The sequence below is a fragment of the Octopus sinensis genome, linkage group LG3, assembly GCF_006345805.1.
Source record: "Octopus sinensis linkage group LG3, ASM634580v1, whole genome shotgun sequence".
NCBI lineage: Eukaryota > Metazoa > Mollusca > Cephalopoda > Octopoda > Octopodidae > Octopus > Octopus sinensis.
In genome coordinates this window covers 59,362,268-59,379,767 of record NC_042999.1, presented here as the reverse complement: position 1 = coordinate 59,379,767, position 17,500 = coordinate 59,362,268, and positions in this window count along the sequence as shown.

Here is a 17,500-nt window from a genome sequence, read left to right as displayed (position 1 = left end):
TCTCTGATATAGCCCTTTTCATAGAATTGAACGAATATTTTATGGTATAAGAATTATCGATATATATCTCGTATTTAAGTAAGTTACTTAATAATTATATAAGGTTTGTAGCAATATTGTTGGAAAGCTTCCTCTATAATCTGTAAGATTTGTATTTGATATATTTTGTCAAAATGTAGATAAAGATAACTTCTTGAAAAGTAAGATTTCTATCAGAAATTTTACGTTTTGAATAGAATAAACGGCACATTAGGCTGCTTCCTTCTCGATTAACATATCTGTCGGATGTATTCAATTATCTGTAAATGATTTTGTTTGTTTGATTATCTATCTGTCTGTCCATCGATCTATCTATCTATCTATCTATCTATCTATCTATCTATCTATCTATCTATATATCTGTTTGACTATTGATTTACGTTTATATATGTGCGAGTGCCATTATGATGCCTGATAAAAGCATAGAACATATCGTATACACATGCACACACACACACATACACACACACACACACACACACACACACATATATATATATATATATATATATGTATATGATTAGCTCTCTTCACATATTCAAGATGAAAATCAACCGTATCAGTCTCACCAGTCTGGCAAGGCCTGCAAAGGTCAATGGCTCTGTCTCTGCTCCTACGTCTAAGTAAATACGGAAAGAAGAAAAAGCAAAAAAAAAAAAAAAACACATAGCACTCACTGTATTAGCAAGAGAAATATTACTATTTTAGAATGTCACACCATTATGTCTGATGATTTGAATTATTCATCGTAGACATAGTTATAAGTAAAATCAATGAAAACATAAGAAAAATTACATAGCATTCAGACGTCAGACGATTTTATGTGTAACCACAGACAATGTCTCTGCTAGAATTCATTTCGAGATAAAATAAATACCATTGATCTTTTGTATAGATTGAAACTAATTAAAGGGAAGCGTTTGATGAAATCTAAAAAAAATAAATAAATAAAATGAAATATAATACAGAAACTGAAAGAAAACATTTCAAATATTCTAATATCAAAATTCACACATTTATACGAACTTTAATGATTTCTTCGAGCAGAGCTATACAAAATTTTCTTTTTGAACAATGCGTTTTTTTTTTTTTTGCTACGTTCGATTTACTCAAGCCCAGTAATTTACTGGTATTATATTTTAAATGACTATCATTTAAATTTGTTTTTCATGTACAATTATACGATTTGCAGGCGAAGCCGTGTAGTTCAAATGCCTGCTTATTTTTTTTACTCCAAAACATAACATGTAATGGCGGGAACGATCCCACACAGCAGTACATTGTAATTAGGCCTACAGATGACTTGGGATAACGGCAGTTAAATTTCGCAGATGTAAAATGTACGGAAGCACATTCACACACACACATACATATTCATTGTTAGTCGGGACACTGTATTTCGTTATGCAATCATGATATACTACTCGGTATATTAAAGATATATAAGCGAATAGCTATTTATTTACTACCCACAAGGGGCTAAATACAGAGGGGACGAACAAGGACAGACAAACGGATTAAGTCGATTTTATCGACCCCAGCACGTAACTGGTACTTAATTTATCGACCCCGAAAAGATGAAAGACAAAGTCGACCTCGGCGGAATTTGTACTCAGAATGTAACGGCAGACGAAATACCGCTAAACATTTCGCCCGGCGTGCTAACGTTTCTGCCAGCTCGCCGCCCTATATATAAGTGAATACCGTCTCCTACCTGTATTAGCAGTACGATTGAATCACATTTTAAATTATTTCTACAGATGTTCTATAGAAATTAAAGCCAGCACTGAAAATTACGACGTTTCGTGGTCTTACTAACAATTAATATATTCGTACCAGCTGCTAGAAATGAGTTTAATAACGAAACTAAATACGGATTGTAAGCTACGAAATTCTTACAGTTTCTCGATTTCCTGTAATTCAGATCCCCTCTTGCTCCCAACAGGCAAATGGAAAAGCCGTTGTCACAGAGGATGGGATGGAACTGCCTATATATCTCACAATATACCTCGATAGCAGTGAGCAGGGATATGGTCCAGGGGCCGAAAACGCCTGAGATCTCCACTGCCACATGCTCGACCATAAAAACCTATCAGAGAGAGATGGATACTTTGACAGTTTGCTTTTCTCTGCTTGGAGTGAGCAGCGGAACCTGGCGTAGCAGCTGAATATACAAAGTTGCCGCTGGAGATGGGGTCATAGTATGTGGATTCCCTGCCTACAGGGGGCTAAACATAGAGGGGACAAACAAGGACAGACAAAGGGATTAAGCAACAAATTCAAGAGCAGTACCTTTAATCAGATATAGAGTTGAATTATTGACTGGACCAGAAAAGATATAAAGAAACTTGTAAGAAAAACCACGAAGTTGTTGGCAATGTATGGAGCCCACCATACGAAAGCTGATATCAACCGGCTGTACTTGAGAAGAGATCAGGGTGGCAGAGGCTTAATAACAGCAGAAGTATGTGCACAGATGGAAAGAAAAAGTCTAGGCGGGTATTTATAAATGAACGCAGAAAAGCTACTGAAGACAGTTCACCCATTAGAGCCCAATTTTTTTTATTTAATTTATTGCCAGAAATCTGTTTTTCTGACACTAAAAAAAGATTATTACAATATTTGAAAGACACTCCAGTTTTGATGACTAACTAGAGATATTTCATAAAAATACAGATGTTGCAGAAATATGATTATCCTTCTGGTCCTCAAAAAAGGACCATGGAGGCTAATAGGTTAATAAAGAACAGACGATGAAGCATGTAATAGGAGAAAGGGACAAGAGTGAAATACAAAGAGAGCACATCAGACAGATAGAAAAGAAATTTCTGTATGGCCAGTGTTGGAGAGCCATTGAAGTCATGTGTGGAACAAAATAATGGTTTTAGTTTTTTAAAAAAGGGGGGAACAATTAAAAAGGGAAACAGAGAGCCTAATTGTAGTAGCCCAACATCAAGCCATAAAAACAAGCAGCTTCAGAAAAAATATATATGGAGTTGGAACGAGACAGTGGCACACATTGTGATAGAACGCCCCAAGTTGGCACAGGAAGAATTTAAGAAATGGAGGGACGACAAGATTTTAAATATTACACAATGAAAACTGTACCAGAAGTGGCGATTTGAAGCTGAAAACACATGGTAAAATCTCTGAGTCGAAAGAGTACTGAAGTCGGATAAATGTAAGATTTTGTTTGAACTTTCCTATTCAAGCGGACAAGAAATTAGAAAATAATAGACCAGACATAACGATTACAGATAAGGAAAAGTGAAGTTGCTTACTGATCGACCCATTATGCCTTTTTAGTTATAGGATCATAAAGAAAGGGGAAGAAAAACGAAAAAAGGCAGTCCCTTGCAATTTGAAATAGGAAGAATTTGGGGCATGCGAACAGTAAAGGTCGTGCTTATAATAATTGGTACGTTCGAAACAGTAAACCAAGATATACACAAATGGCTGAAGGAGAGTGAAATAGAATACCTGGTGGACCTCTTACAGAAAGGAAAAACAAGGGTTATCAGGAGGGTTCTAGGTACTTGAAAGACTGCTGAAAACTTGTGGATAGGCGCAGATGTGGCTGTGTGGTAAGTACCTTGCTTCCAGCCACATGGCCCTGGATTCAGTCACACTGGGTGGCACCTTTGGTAAGTGTCTTCTACTATAGCCTCGGGCCGACCAAAGCCCTGTGAGTGGATTTGGTAGACGGAAACTGGAAGAAGCGCGTCGTATATATAAATATACATACATGCATACATATATATATATATATATGTGTGTGTGTGTGTGTGTGTATATATATATATGTGTGTATGTATGTATGTATGTATATGTTTGTGTGTCTGTGTTTAACCCCCCCCCCCAAATCGCTTGACAACCGATGCTGGTGTGTTTATGTCATCGTAACTTAGCGGTTCGGCAAAGAAGACCGATAGAATAAGTACTAAGCTTACAAAGAATAAGCTCTGGGGTCGACTTGCTCGACTAGAGGCGGTGCTCCAGCATGGTCGCAATCAAATGACTGAAACACGTAAAAGAATAAAAGAACACCTAAGGTTTACAGGTAGTAAACTGCTCTCCACATAATTCCGAATAAGACCGAAGCTGAAACAAACCAAAATAATGGCGACGACGATGATGGTGATGATGATGATTGCATTTATTTGCTAAGAGAGGGACGGGTGAAGGAGACAGTAGAAAGGCAGTCATAATGCGCTGGGGAGGTTACACAGAATGGGGTTATTTAAAAATAACGTGTACATGTTATACAGTTCTCACAGCAACGACAGTAATGGTGTGTGAGCCACCACATACAGGAGAATAATAAAGTTAATAACAATAAATTTATCTATCTCGGTGGGATTTTGAGCATGAAAGTATAAAATAGATTTGGGATTGCTTACAATTTCTGTTCTGGGCGATGTCATTTGTCTTATGTAGCGTTGATTTACGTTAACTTTAGCGAATAAGTCTGATTTGACAGTAACCTTCGATTGTCCACGAAGCATTTATTATGTAACCGTTGTAATCAATCTAAATTCGTAGCAAGCCACCGTCATTAATGTTCAGGTGGTATTATGGTTCATTCAGTTAAAATTTCTATCAACTGGCCACTGAAGAAATAATAAGAATGATCAATTGCGGGAATATTGACGTAATTTATTTTAGTTCTATCCAGATGATTCTAATTAACTGAGCAGCGGGAGGAGGGAGAAGAATGTAAATGATAATGCAAGTGGTGTAAACAAACAGTGACACGCATACACAAATCTACGGAAGCGCACATATGCAACCACAGGCACACTTGTAAACAGACATACGCATGCGTGTGAATAAAAGCTTATCTTCGTTTGCAAACACACGAGTGATCATATCTGGTCTTACAAACACCAAACACACACACATACACACACACATACGGGGCGGTATCAAAAGGTTCCCGGACAAGTTATTATTTTTACTTATGCGCCCTTTTCAAGCCTAACCAGGTTCACGGGCCCGGTTTCCCGGTTTCCCGGTTTCTGTCGCGTATGTATTCCCGCCCCCACCGAGCAGGACGGGATGCCAGTCCATCGCAGCGTTACCCATGAAATAGGAAGAAAGAGTGAGAGAAAGTTGGGGCGAAAGAGTACAACAGGGGTCGTCACCACCCTCTGCCGGTGTTTGGGCTCAATAAACACACACAACGCCCGGTCTGGTAATCGAAACCGCGATCTTCCGCCGGCGAGTCCGCTGCCCTAAACACTGGGCCATTGTGCCTCCACTCCCGGACAAGTTATATCTAATAAAAAAGATAACTTATTTATCTAAGTTTTAATAGCATCGCCTTCGAAATAGTTACCTTCCTCAGAGTGGGGGCGGGGAGAAACTTAGCGGAGACACATCGCATGTTCAATTCAGATGTTAAGATTGCTTGTGCAAACCCATGCGACAGAACAACAAAATCAGCAATGTCGATGATTGTCCACCAACGATACTCATGTACAAACCGATGAATTTTCTCCAGGTTCCGGGGGTGACGCTGATGGCAGGTTATCCACACCGCTCATCGTCTTTCTGTAACGTTCTTCCTATCATAAAGCGCCGCTGTCACTCTAAACGTTGGGCACGACAGATTGCTCCGTCGTCGCAATCTTGCCGAGGTAAGATTAATGTCTCTGTAGCAGACTTCCCAAGTTTGACGCAAAATTTCACGTTGGCTCTTCGTTGCAATTACTTGTCCATGACAAGGTCACAGACTACTGCATACACGAGATCATAAAAATACAAAATTCACAACTTGCGAAGTAAACATAGCGATGTCGCTCGGTATTCTGCTTCACCGAGGTTACTGCAAACTGTCACTGCGCACGCGACCGTGCACTGCCATCTGCCGGCGTGGCGCATTTTAGAACTGGTCCAGGAAGGATTTTATACCACTTCATATACGTATACATACATACATACGTATATATATATATATATATATATATATATATATATATATATATATATATATATATATATTTTATCCTTTTACATGTTTCAGTCATTTGATTGCGGCCATGCTGGAACACCGCCTCAAAGATGCTTTTTGTGGAAGAAATCGACTTATTCTATGTAAGCATAGTACTTATTCTATCGGTCTCTTTTGCTGAACAGTTAAGTTACGGGGACATAGACATACCACCATTAGTTGTCAAGTGATGGCATTGGGATAAATACACACCCATAAACAAACACGCACACACACAAATACATACATGTATATTTATATAAGACGGGCTTCTTTCAGTTTCCGTCTACCAAATCCATACACGAGGCGTTGACTGGCCCAAAGCTATACTAGAAGACACTTGCTAAGGTGCGACGCAGTGGGATTGAACCTGGAACCATGTATTTGGGAATCAAGCTTCCTACGACGCAGCCACGCCTGCCCTATGTATGTGTGTATGTATGTGTAAGCGTAAATATAGGCAAATGTGTAAATATATGCATGTGTGTATATATATATGTGTGTGTGTGTGTGTGTGTGTGAGTGTATTATAAATATATATACATACGTGTAGGAGTGGTTGTGTGGTATGTAGATTGCACTTACCAGCCACATGGTTCTGGGTACAATACCAGCGCGTCAGACCTTGGGCAAGTGTCTTCTACTAGAGCCACAAGCCGACCAAATCCTTGTGAGTGGATTTAGTAGACGAAAGCTGAAAGAAGTCCGTCGTGTAAATATGTTATATATATATATATATATATATGTATCTGTGTGTCTGTGTTGGTCCTCCCACCATCGCTTGACAACAGACATTGGTGTGTTTACGTCCCATATCTAGCAGTTCGGCAAAAGAGATCGATAAAATAAGTACTAGGCTCACAAAGAGTAAATACTGAAGTCTATTTGTTCGACGAAAGGCGATGCTACAGCATGGCCGCAGTCAAATAACTGAAACAAATAAAAGAATAAAATATGTAAACATATATATATATATATATGCATACACATATATTTACACACACATATATATATATATATATTTATACTAACATATTTATACTAATATATATATATATATATATACACATATATTTACGTATATATATATATATATATTTACACATATTTACGCATAAATGTTTATATATCCACAATTATTTACACATATGCACACACATATTACAAGAGCAACAGTAGTAGTAGTAGTAGTAGTAGTAGTAGTAGTAGTAGTAGTAGTAGTAGTAGTAGTAGTAGTAGTAGTAGTAGTACCACCAGCAGTAGTTTTAGCAGCTGCAATTCCAAGAAGTATTTGAAGCCGTTAGGATAAGGTCTTTTTAAATAAAAAAAATAAAAAACTATTTACATGCATTTTTATTTCACATCCTTTCTGTGAAAAGTAGTTAGTTGTTAAATAAGCTTTCTTATGTGTAACGAAGTAATAATAATATTAATAATAATAAATAACCTTACTTGCTTCCGTGCTCTTTGCTCACTTCATTATAAAATCCGTTACTTTATATATTCTTGGGCGCTTCATTCTCCATGTAAGAAACCTTTTGTGTACTCGAACAAAATACGACCTTAGTGTAGCCATTTTTTTTTTTTTTTGAGCGATTAGGCTGTATTGGATGAAAATTATGTCTCCGTTTCTGTCATGTCTAGTATATTCGTTACCAGTAATATAGATTTGTTATTTTAAAAATAATGAAACATTACATTTCGTGGATGTACATGGGCGATATTTGTATTATGGCCATACCTTGGCAGAAGCGGGAGAGTAGTAGTGGTCGACAAGATTCTTTGAGGTATTTTGTCGCATAATTTTGCATTGCGAGTTCAAATCTCGTATGGTGGTCGATATTGTCTTTAGTCCTTCTTTTAGTCCGGTAAAATATATAGCATTTCAGCTCGGAAAGATTTCAACTCAGAGTGTAAAGAGTTGGAATACATATTGAGAGGCTTTCTGCCAGTTTTTATTCTTGGATGCTTCATTTTCAATGTAAGAAATCTTTCGTGTATTCGAACAAAATACGACCTAACTGTAACCATTTTTTCCTTGATTCGACGTAGGCTGCAATGGTGTGTGTCTGTATGTGAGTGTGTGTTCGTGTATGTTTGTGTGTGTGTGTGTGTGTGTGTGTCTGTGTGGGGGTATTTTTTGTGCGTGTGTTTTAGTGTAGTATGTATATGAAACTACTGTGTATATAAAGAAATCGTGTTGCCTTGTGTTACATGTCACCTGGGTTACCTGGATCGGCCACACTGTCTGGTGTCGAGTCGGCTCCGCTGGTTACAGCATTCGCTCCATACCCTTCGGGCTCTCGCCATTCTCTTCCACGGTGCTCCAAACATTTTTCTTAAATCATATGGCAACCTGGGGGTCTTCTGAGCGGTCGCTTCCGCTTGCACTAGTACCACTCGACAACTGCGTGAGTCCACATATCGTCTTTGAACCTTGCGACATGACCAGCCCATCGTAGCTTTGTGTGATGGTAGTCTACGAAGGCGTATTTCACTCCAGTACTATCCTAGGTCTCCTCGTTCCAAATGAGATTCCCAGCATCGACTTTTCCATGGATCTCTGCACCGTAACCAAATGTTGTTCCCTCTTCGTCAAGGCCCATATCTTACATGCATACAGGGGTAAAATTATAGTTGGTAACATTCGATTCCATGATATAACTGTTATTATACGTGATCAAACCTCGAAAGGAGGGAAACTAAATTGACCTCAGAGGAATTTGAGCTGAGGGTCTGAAGTTCTGTAACTAAACGCTTCATATCCAAAACTTTAGGTATTTACCAAAGTGCTGTGTCACATCCAGATAAATATAAAGGCAAATCTGCCACCTTTTGGAATCAAAATTACTGAAAATATTTTGTATGTTTGGCGTTTGATATTCCAGTGACAGAAAATTTCTTACTGTGTTCTAGGCATATTTTTCTCTCGGATAATATCGTCTTTATATTATAAAACTGCTTTCTAGTTCCCCCCCTTTTTTTTTACTTAAGTCTGCACTAAATTTTACAGCACACTTGGACGGTAATCAGACAGAACCTTTAGCACGGCAGACAAGGGTACAGAGCGACACGTTTCCAGCTTTACGAGGGGCGTTCAATAAGTAATGCCTCTGACCCACTTGCCTTTGTTTGATCTAGCTGAAATTTTGCATGTGCAATTATTGATATCTCTATAGATTAAGTGGCAAATTATAGCTCCGAACTAATTGTGGTTTCTGATTTACAGGTGTTTGAAATGAGTCAAGTGGGAAATGGAGCATGTTGAGTGTCGAGCACTGATCCCGTTTTTGTATTTGAAATGACGCACACCACAGGAGACTTTTAATGAAATGAAAGTAACTTATGGTGATGATGCCCCATCATATGACCTTGTAAAACGCTGGCATCGTGAATTCAAACATGGTCGGAACTCTGTGGAAACAGCTCCCAGATCTGGTCGCCCCCCCCCTTCTGCCATTGATGAGACATCTGTCCGTCAAGTTGAGGCTGCCATTTTGGAAGATCGACGCATAACTATTCGCCAAATAGCCCATGAGGTCACAATTAGTACCGGGTCTGTGGAAACTATCATTCATGACCATTTGCATATGCAAAAGGTGTCTACCAGATGGATTTCCAGGTTGCTCACACTTTTCCAGAAGCAAGAACGCAAGAATTCCAGAAGCAAGAATTTAGGGATGTGCCAAGAAGATGAGTCAAATTTTTTTAAAAGACTAATTACACAGGATGAGACCTGGGTCCATCACTATGAATCAGAGACCAAAGCCCAGTCAATGCAGTGGAAGCACCATGACTCACCTCCTCCAAAGAAGGCAAGGGTGCAGCCCTCCGCTGGCAAGGTCATGCTCACAGTCTTCTGGGACCATGACGGAGTAGTGATGACAGATTTCCTGGCAAAGGGTACCACAATTACAGGAGCCTATCAGGTTTCACTTTTGAGGAAATTAAGAGAAGCTATCGAAACCAAGTGGCGGGGCAAGATCAGCAAAGGCATCCTCCTCCTGCAGGACAACGCTCCGGTCCACAACTCGCGTGTCGCCAGATCAGAAGCACAGGCGTGCGGCTATGAACTCTTCCTCCATCCCCCTACTCTCCTGACCTTGCACCCTCTGATTTTCACTTCTTCCCAGCCATGAAGTTGTTTTTGAAAGGAAAGCGTTTCCCAGATGATGCAGCCTTGATTTCTGAGGTCACATTGAGGTTGGAGGACCAAGCTGGGATCTTCTACGAAAACGGTCTCCAGAACTGCATCAAACGATGGGAGAAATGCGTACCTCTGGGTTGTTCCTATGTAGAAAAAGACTAATACCTGTGCCAAGTTTCGTTGCTCTACTGCTATGGGAAGTGGGTCAGGGGCATTACTTATTGAACGCCCCTCGTACGTTCTGAGTACACATTCCGCCGAAGTCGACTTCGCCATTCATCTTCTTGGCGTCGATAAAATAAATACCAGTCGAGTACTGGGGTCGATGTAATCGACTAGCCCTCTCTGAGGCCTTGTGTCAAAAGTAGAAAGAATTATACATCATATGGAAAAATTACATATTGTATTCTAATTCCCAGTGTAATTTTGCAATATATTATTATTTTATGCGGTGGCGTATGAATTCCTGCAACATTGGCTATCGTTTTACTTGTTTGTTCAGCAGAATTAGCTGCTTGTTCGTGATTTTGTTAATGGACATTAACAGATAATCTGCAACTGACAACTCTATGACAATCAGATAAATCATCATGGTATTCTTGTTGATTGTTCTGTGGTTGGTCATGATCTAGAATGATTGATATGACCCGTCCTTATACCTCTTTCAAACTCCATGTCATTCAATACCGAGTCTGTTTAACTGTTCCCGCGTTCCATCTCCGATTACCGAATTGTTAGATCTTGGCAAATACCAACTCAAATAGGCTGAGTCGGCGTACTGTTTGCAGACATCTTTTTCTTTCTTTCCCATTCTCTCTCTCTCTCTCTCTCTCACCCACACACACACACACTCACGCGTATACATTTCTATCTATCTATCTATCTATCTATCTATCTATCTATCTCTATCTATCTATCTATCTATCTATCTCTCCCTCTCTCTCTCTATATATATATATCTATATATATATATAGATAGATAGATAGACAGACAGACAGACAGACAGACAGACAGATAGATAGATAGATAGATAGATAGATAGATAGATAGATAGATAGATAGATAGATAGATAGATAGATAGATAGATAGATAGATAGATAGACAGATAGATAGATCGATCGTTCTGTCACAGATGCTATGAAGGTAACTTTAATCTCATAATACAAAAAGTGTTAAATCGCCATTCAAGCGAAACAAATTCAAATGTTTCTTCTCCACTCAATATCCTTTCTCTTTGCTAAATTTTAAACCCTCAAAAGAACATTTTGAGATGACTTTTATCAAATAATTGCAGTTCTCTGCAACACTTTTTCTCGCTAACAAATGTTAGAGCTCCCACCTGAGCATTCGACGTGCTAGAAATGACAGCCAAATATCTACACATCCTTCTATTACTTAAAAAAGTATGGAAATTAAGTAAAGTATCCCGAGTATCATAATTCTGTAAATAAAAGTGATGTAATCCTTGCTACTTACAGTAGGTCTGGTTCATGGTGATTTTCTTTGCGCTAAACAGCAATAAGAACCTTTCCAGCATCAGTCTACAGAAGTAAAGATAATGATCTCAACCTGAGAGGACATGCAAAGTCCATAGCAACGCCATGCGCTAAATAAAAATATAACCAAGTTTCCTGAAGAATAATGTGCGAGTCACTATCCATGCAAAATGACGTTTTATGCAATGACTTACCATAAAGAAATGACTTTATTAGTCAAGTAAAAACTTTTATCTTTAATCGAAAATATTAATTTCCCTATCAAAGATATTGCAGCTTATTAACTATAAATAGATAGGGCCGATAAATTCGGTTAAGTATTGTCATTGCTAATGTACATGCAAACGGTTTAAAGAATTTCTCTGATGACGATAAACTGTGGCCGAAGTATGTCTTAAGAAATGCATGTAAAAATAGGGGGTTGAAAGCTGACACCCTACAGAAAAATAGCTTTTGAACTCGTTTAGTCAGGAGGGAAGGCAAGGTCCGTGGTTCTTTACATTGCTTCTGAGAGTAATGAGAGATAGGGAAGAATGTCTCTTCAGACAAGAAATCTGACCCAAATACCTGACAAAATTTAAAGAATCCTCTTAAAGAATTCTTACTGGTCCGAAATTTAAGTTTAAAGAATGAAATGCACCTTTCGCCTCGGCAAGATTTCAACTCAGAGCGCAAAGAGTTGGAACACATATTGAGAAGCTTTCTGCCAGAAGTTTTTGCAAGATTCGACGTAGGATGCAATGGTGTGTGTGGGGGGCCTGTCTGTCTGCCTGTGTCTGTACGCGTGAGCGTGTGTGTGTGTGTGTATGTGTGTGTCTGTGTGGGGCGTGTTTTTTGTGCGTGTGTTTTAGTGTAGTATGTATACAAAACTACTGTGTAGCATTAATTTTAAGCTATTGTTCTCGAAAAGATCATATTGGTGCTTACTTTTATATTTTCCTGTTTTCACTGGGAAAGTTATTACTTTATCCATCCTTAGACAGATTTACGACAGATTTATCGATTAACTGAGCTCATTGTGAAGGTTGTCAGGTCTACTTCCTTGACCTAGCAAGGGCAGGCAGCTTTCATCAGTCGGTAGTCAGAGAAACTCAATAGGTAACACCAACTTTGAGGCAAAGTTTAAAATTCTTATTATTGTAAAGCTAGCGGAAACTAGAGACATTAAGAAGGACTCCATACGGAAAAAGTATGGAAGATCTGTGACGGCATATGTGAATGAAGTCACTATAGCACTATCATATATTACCACCTAACTGTCATACTCAATCCCAGTTCATGTACGTCCCGCCAAAAATGGAGCGTTTCGTCTAGAGGTACGTATTCCACAAATCGGCGAGCTGGCAGAAACGATAACACGACGGACGAAATGCTTGGCGGTATCCTGTCTGCCGTTACGTTGTAAGTTCAAATTCCTTTTGAACTTAAACCTTTCATCCTTCCGGGGTCGATAAATTAAGTGCCAGTTACGCACTGGGGTCGATGTAAATCACTTAATACCTATGTCTGTCCCTTTTGTCCCTTCTATGTTTAGCCCTTTGTGGGTAATAATGAAATAGGTATTTCGTCTGTTGCTACGTTCTCAGTTCAAATTCTGCCGAGGTCGACTTTGCCTTTCATCCTTCCGGGGTCGATTAAATAAGTACCAGTTATGCACTGGGTCGCTGTAATTGACATAATCCGTTTGTCTGCCCTTGTTCGTCCCCTCTGTGTTTAGCCCCTTGTCAGTAGTAAAGAAACAGGTACATATTCCACAAATCGGGCACCCCACTAACTGCCCACATCAGCTGCATGAAGGATTAGGCATTCCTTGGTTGATGATGTGCAGAAATGCACTGAGACTACAAAATATCAAAAGATTCTTTGATGGGAGACAATTGTGGTTGCCATTCTCAGACTCGTTTTCCTACAACTCAGTTCTTTAACAGATCAATTGTTCTGAACGATGAAGAGACTCAGACAGGGTATTCGTCAAACGCTCACAACCCTCTATCAATCAAGCAATGCAATGAGCGCCATTTCTATATTGGCGCTATTTAGAAGATCAATGGTGGGCAAACGCGACGTAGGTTTCGGTCTGAGCATTAATGGAAGTCAACTGGATAGATTTTTTGAGACGACATATGGATCGAGTTCCATGGATAATTACTAAAAATACCTGGTTTAGCAGTGCTACCAGTGGTAAAATCTACAGGTATAGTAGTGTTGTCATTTAAACCTGAGCGACATTTGTGCAGAGCAACGAAATTATTCTGCACGCACTTGTCCAGTCCCGGAGCATTGTTGACAGGAGGAGCTAAGTCAAACAGTTGCTTTTCCGTTTACGACAGATTTATCTATTAACTGAGCTCATTGTGAAGGTTGTCAGGTCTACTTCCTTGACCTAGCAAGGGCAAGCAGCTTTCATTTGTCTTGTGGCTTTGGCGAAAGAGGTTGTGACGCGGACGAGGCGGGAAGGGCTAAAAATAAATGCCTTTTTCATAATGCAGTCCTTCATCAAATGTTTCAAGATTCAATTGAAATTAAAACTGGGGGGAGGGGTAGAGAAGACTGTGCTGCTTCCCGTTAAATTTGTCAAAAGGTGGACGATATCGGCGAGCTTGGTTCAAAGTAGCGAACCCGTTTCAAGTGCCTGAAAATATGAAGGGCAACTGGAAGAGGACAGATGTCTTAGCAGTAAGGGTGACCATTGTTTTTATGGGTGTCCCTGGATTAGCCCCCTGAGATCTCCTGACCTTTTGGAGGGTTTTCTTTCTTTGATTTCTTGATTATTTAATTAATTTTGTCAATTCTCTTCTTTACACGTTTTAATGCAATCTCACAATGTATAGCAGTGTATCGTACTTGATCTTTTTGTTAACCCATGTACTAATAAGCAGGGCATTATGATGACGAGGATACTACTACGACTGATAGTAGTAGTAGTAGTAGTAGTAGTAGTAGTAGTAGTAGCAGTAGTAACAAAATCAACATTTATTTTAACGTGTATAAGAAACCTCCTAATTTTGGGGGCTTAAAATTTGGTAAAAAATGTTTTGTGAGGGATTATAATACTATGTATAAGAAACTACCATATTTTTTTAACCTAATTTTGGAAAAAAAAATTTCCTTCTACACGTTGAAATATGGCAATTTATTTGCTATCAGGGCGAAGGATGAGGGATACAATAGTAACAACAACAACAACAACAACAATAATAATAATAATATAATAATAATAATAATAATAACAATGAAGATAATAATAATATTGCTAATAATAATGGTTATGATCATTATGGTAATGGTAATTGTAATGATAATGATAAAAATATTAATAAAAATAACTAATATTTATCATTATCATCATTATTATTATTATTATTATTATTATTATTATTATTATTATTGAGTGGGAGAGCAGTTGATGCCATCAAAGTGACACTGGGGTAAAATATACGAAGCCCAATATACCCATCATGACTACCCGTCTGATAAGGGTACACCAGGCACATGCATCGCAACCAAATGTGCGCGACATAGTGATCTCATATCAAGATAAACAGCACATGACCTTGCAGGTGGGGCCCAGTTAGAATTTTCTTCAGGTTGAGTAGCCCATCCCGCTCAAAAGGTCCCTGAATAAGGGTTGTTTAAGGATGTTGAAAGAACCACCCATGTTTCCAGAGGTGAATTATTCAAACCCCAAAGAATCCCTCTCAACACATGGCTATGATGCTCCCCCACTACTTCTGCTCGTGACCAGAGATGCACATATCGTCAGCCACTAAGGGACATGGTCAACTGGTTAAAGTCAAACAACTGACAAGCAAATCTGTGGTATTGAGCAGAATATTTGCTGTAGCCCATCTTTTATACCAAGACAAATCAATGTACATGATAACACTTCCAATCAGTTAAGATCAGAAGCCATGAGAGCCACTGCCTGGTACTGCATCAGGGCAATTATTATTATTATTATTATTCTTACTATTATTACTATTATTATTATTATCATCATCATCATCATCTTATTATTATTATTATTATGATTATTATTATTATTATTATTATTATCATCATCATCATCATTATTGTTTACTGTGTAGTACAAAATACTACAGAAAGCGATAAAATAATGTACCAATCAACTGCTGATTCGATGAAATCGATTAGCCACATTCCCTTAAAGGTGGTAGCCTTGTGCCTCAATGAGAACGATTTATTATGATGATCATCATCATAAGGCTTTCTGAGTTTCATATTCCTCCTCATATGGCAAAAAATGAGCCATCCCTCACACATTCATGCGTACATACATACATATATGCACGCACACATACACACACACACTCGCACACACACAGGCACGTACGTGTGTGCCTGTTCTTGCCTAATGATCGCAATAGCCTAAAACTCAATCCGTGAGACGTTACCTAATTTTAACATTCAATGAAGAAAAAACGTCTTCTGTAATTAGCACTCCACTTTCAGTCATGCGACATCGACCAGCGACATACACATATACGCGCATGTTTTTGAATGTGTGCGCTTGTATGTGGGAGTGTGTGCATGTGTGTTATGAAGGAATTATTGCTCGTGCTTTAAGGTTTCAGATTTTAGATCTTAGACCTCGTATCGGCAAATATAAACTAGATGGTATATTGAACTATTGATGACCTCCTGATATAACACAACAACAAGCAATACGCTATCCCCGTCAGGATTTATTGATTATATTTCAATAGAATAATCCGGCATGGTCCATTCGCATTTCATAGAAAACAACGCGGTTGTCTCTAAGACGACTGAGTACTAAGAAACCTTTTGTTTTTGTCAGTGTATATGACAATCTTGTTATATTAAAAAGTAATCATTCAAAATAATCCACTCGCTTGGGTGATAGTAATTCAAATAGCCAAAAAAAGATGTCAGATTATAGTGATTCTAGCATAAACAAAACAAACTGCAATAATCTAGTGATTGAAGCAGCGGGGAAAAACTCCATCTTTTCGGTTCGAGAACCGCAACAAGATTATTCTCCTTCAATTACATGACTGTAGTAAATTAATCGATCGTCAAATCGCAAGAATTTTAGCAAGAGATCTCGAGAATTTCTCAATACTATTACTAACTTTACATTGCCAAAATATTTCATGATCTTGTAGAGGTCAAAGAGTACAGAATGGTCATGTCAGTTTATAGACAGATTAGATTCCATTATGCACTTAGCTTGATTTTCGTAAGAAAGTTACGCACCAAGAAAATATTAAACATGTCCTTATTTAGGACAAGGTTAATGCTCTTGATGAGACAGTTGAATGCACTTGAGATTAAGAAATCGTACACGGAGACGAATACCACTCGAAAGATTTGTCTGTGCATAATGTAGGAGAAACTGAATAGAAAAAAATAATTCATAGCTTCTCGTTCTTCTATCTTCTCTCTCTCTTTATCTCCCTCCGTCTCTCTCTCTCTATCTATCTATCTATCTCTCAATCTATCTATCTCTCAATCTATCTCTCTCTCTATCTATCTATCTTCTATCTGTCTATCAATCTCTCTAATTCAGCCTTCCCCAACCAGTTTTCCATTAGATTCTTATACATGATATATTCATGTGTATGCGTGAAGCTATGTGTGTACCTACGCACGCGTGTATGTGTGAATGTAGATTTGTATGCATATAAATATATGTGTATATATATATGGGTGTGTATGCACTCGTATACATACTTGTATTTACATTTTACATGCACTGAGAGTTATGTAGACACATTAAGAGAATGAAGAAATAAATACTTAAATTGCATTATACTTATCTCTCCCCTACTCTTTTCCTCTC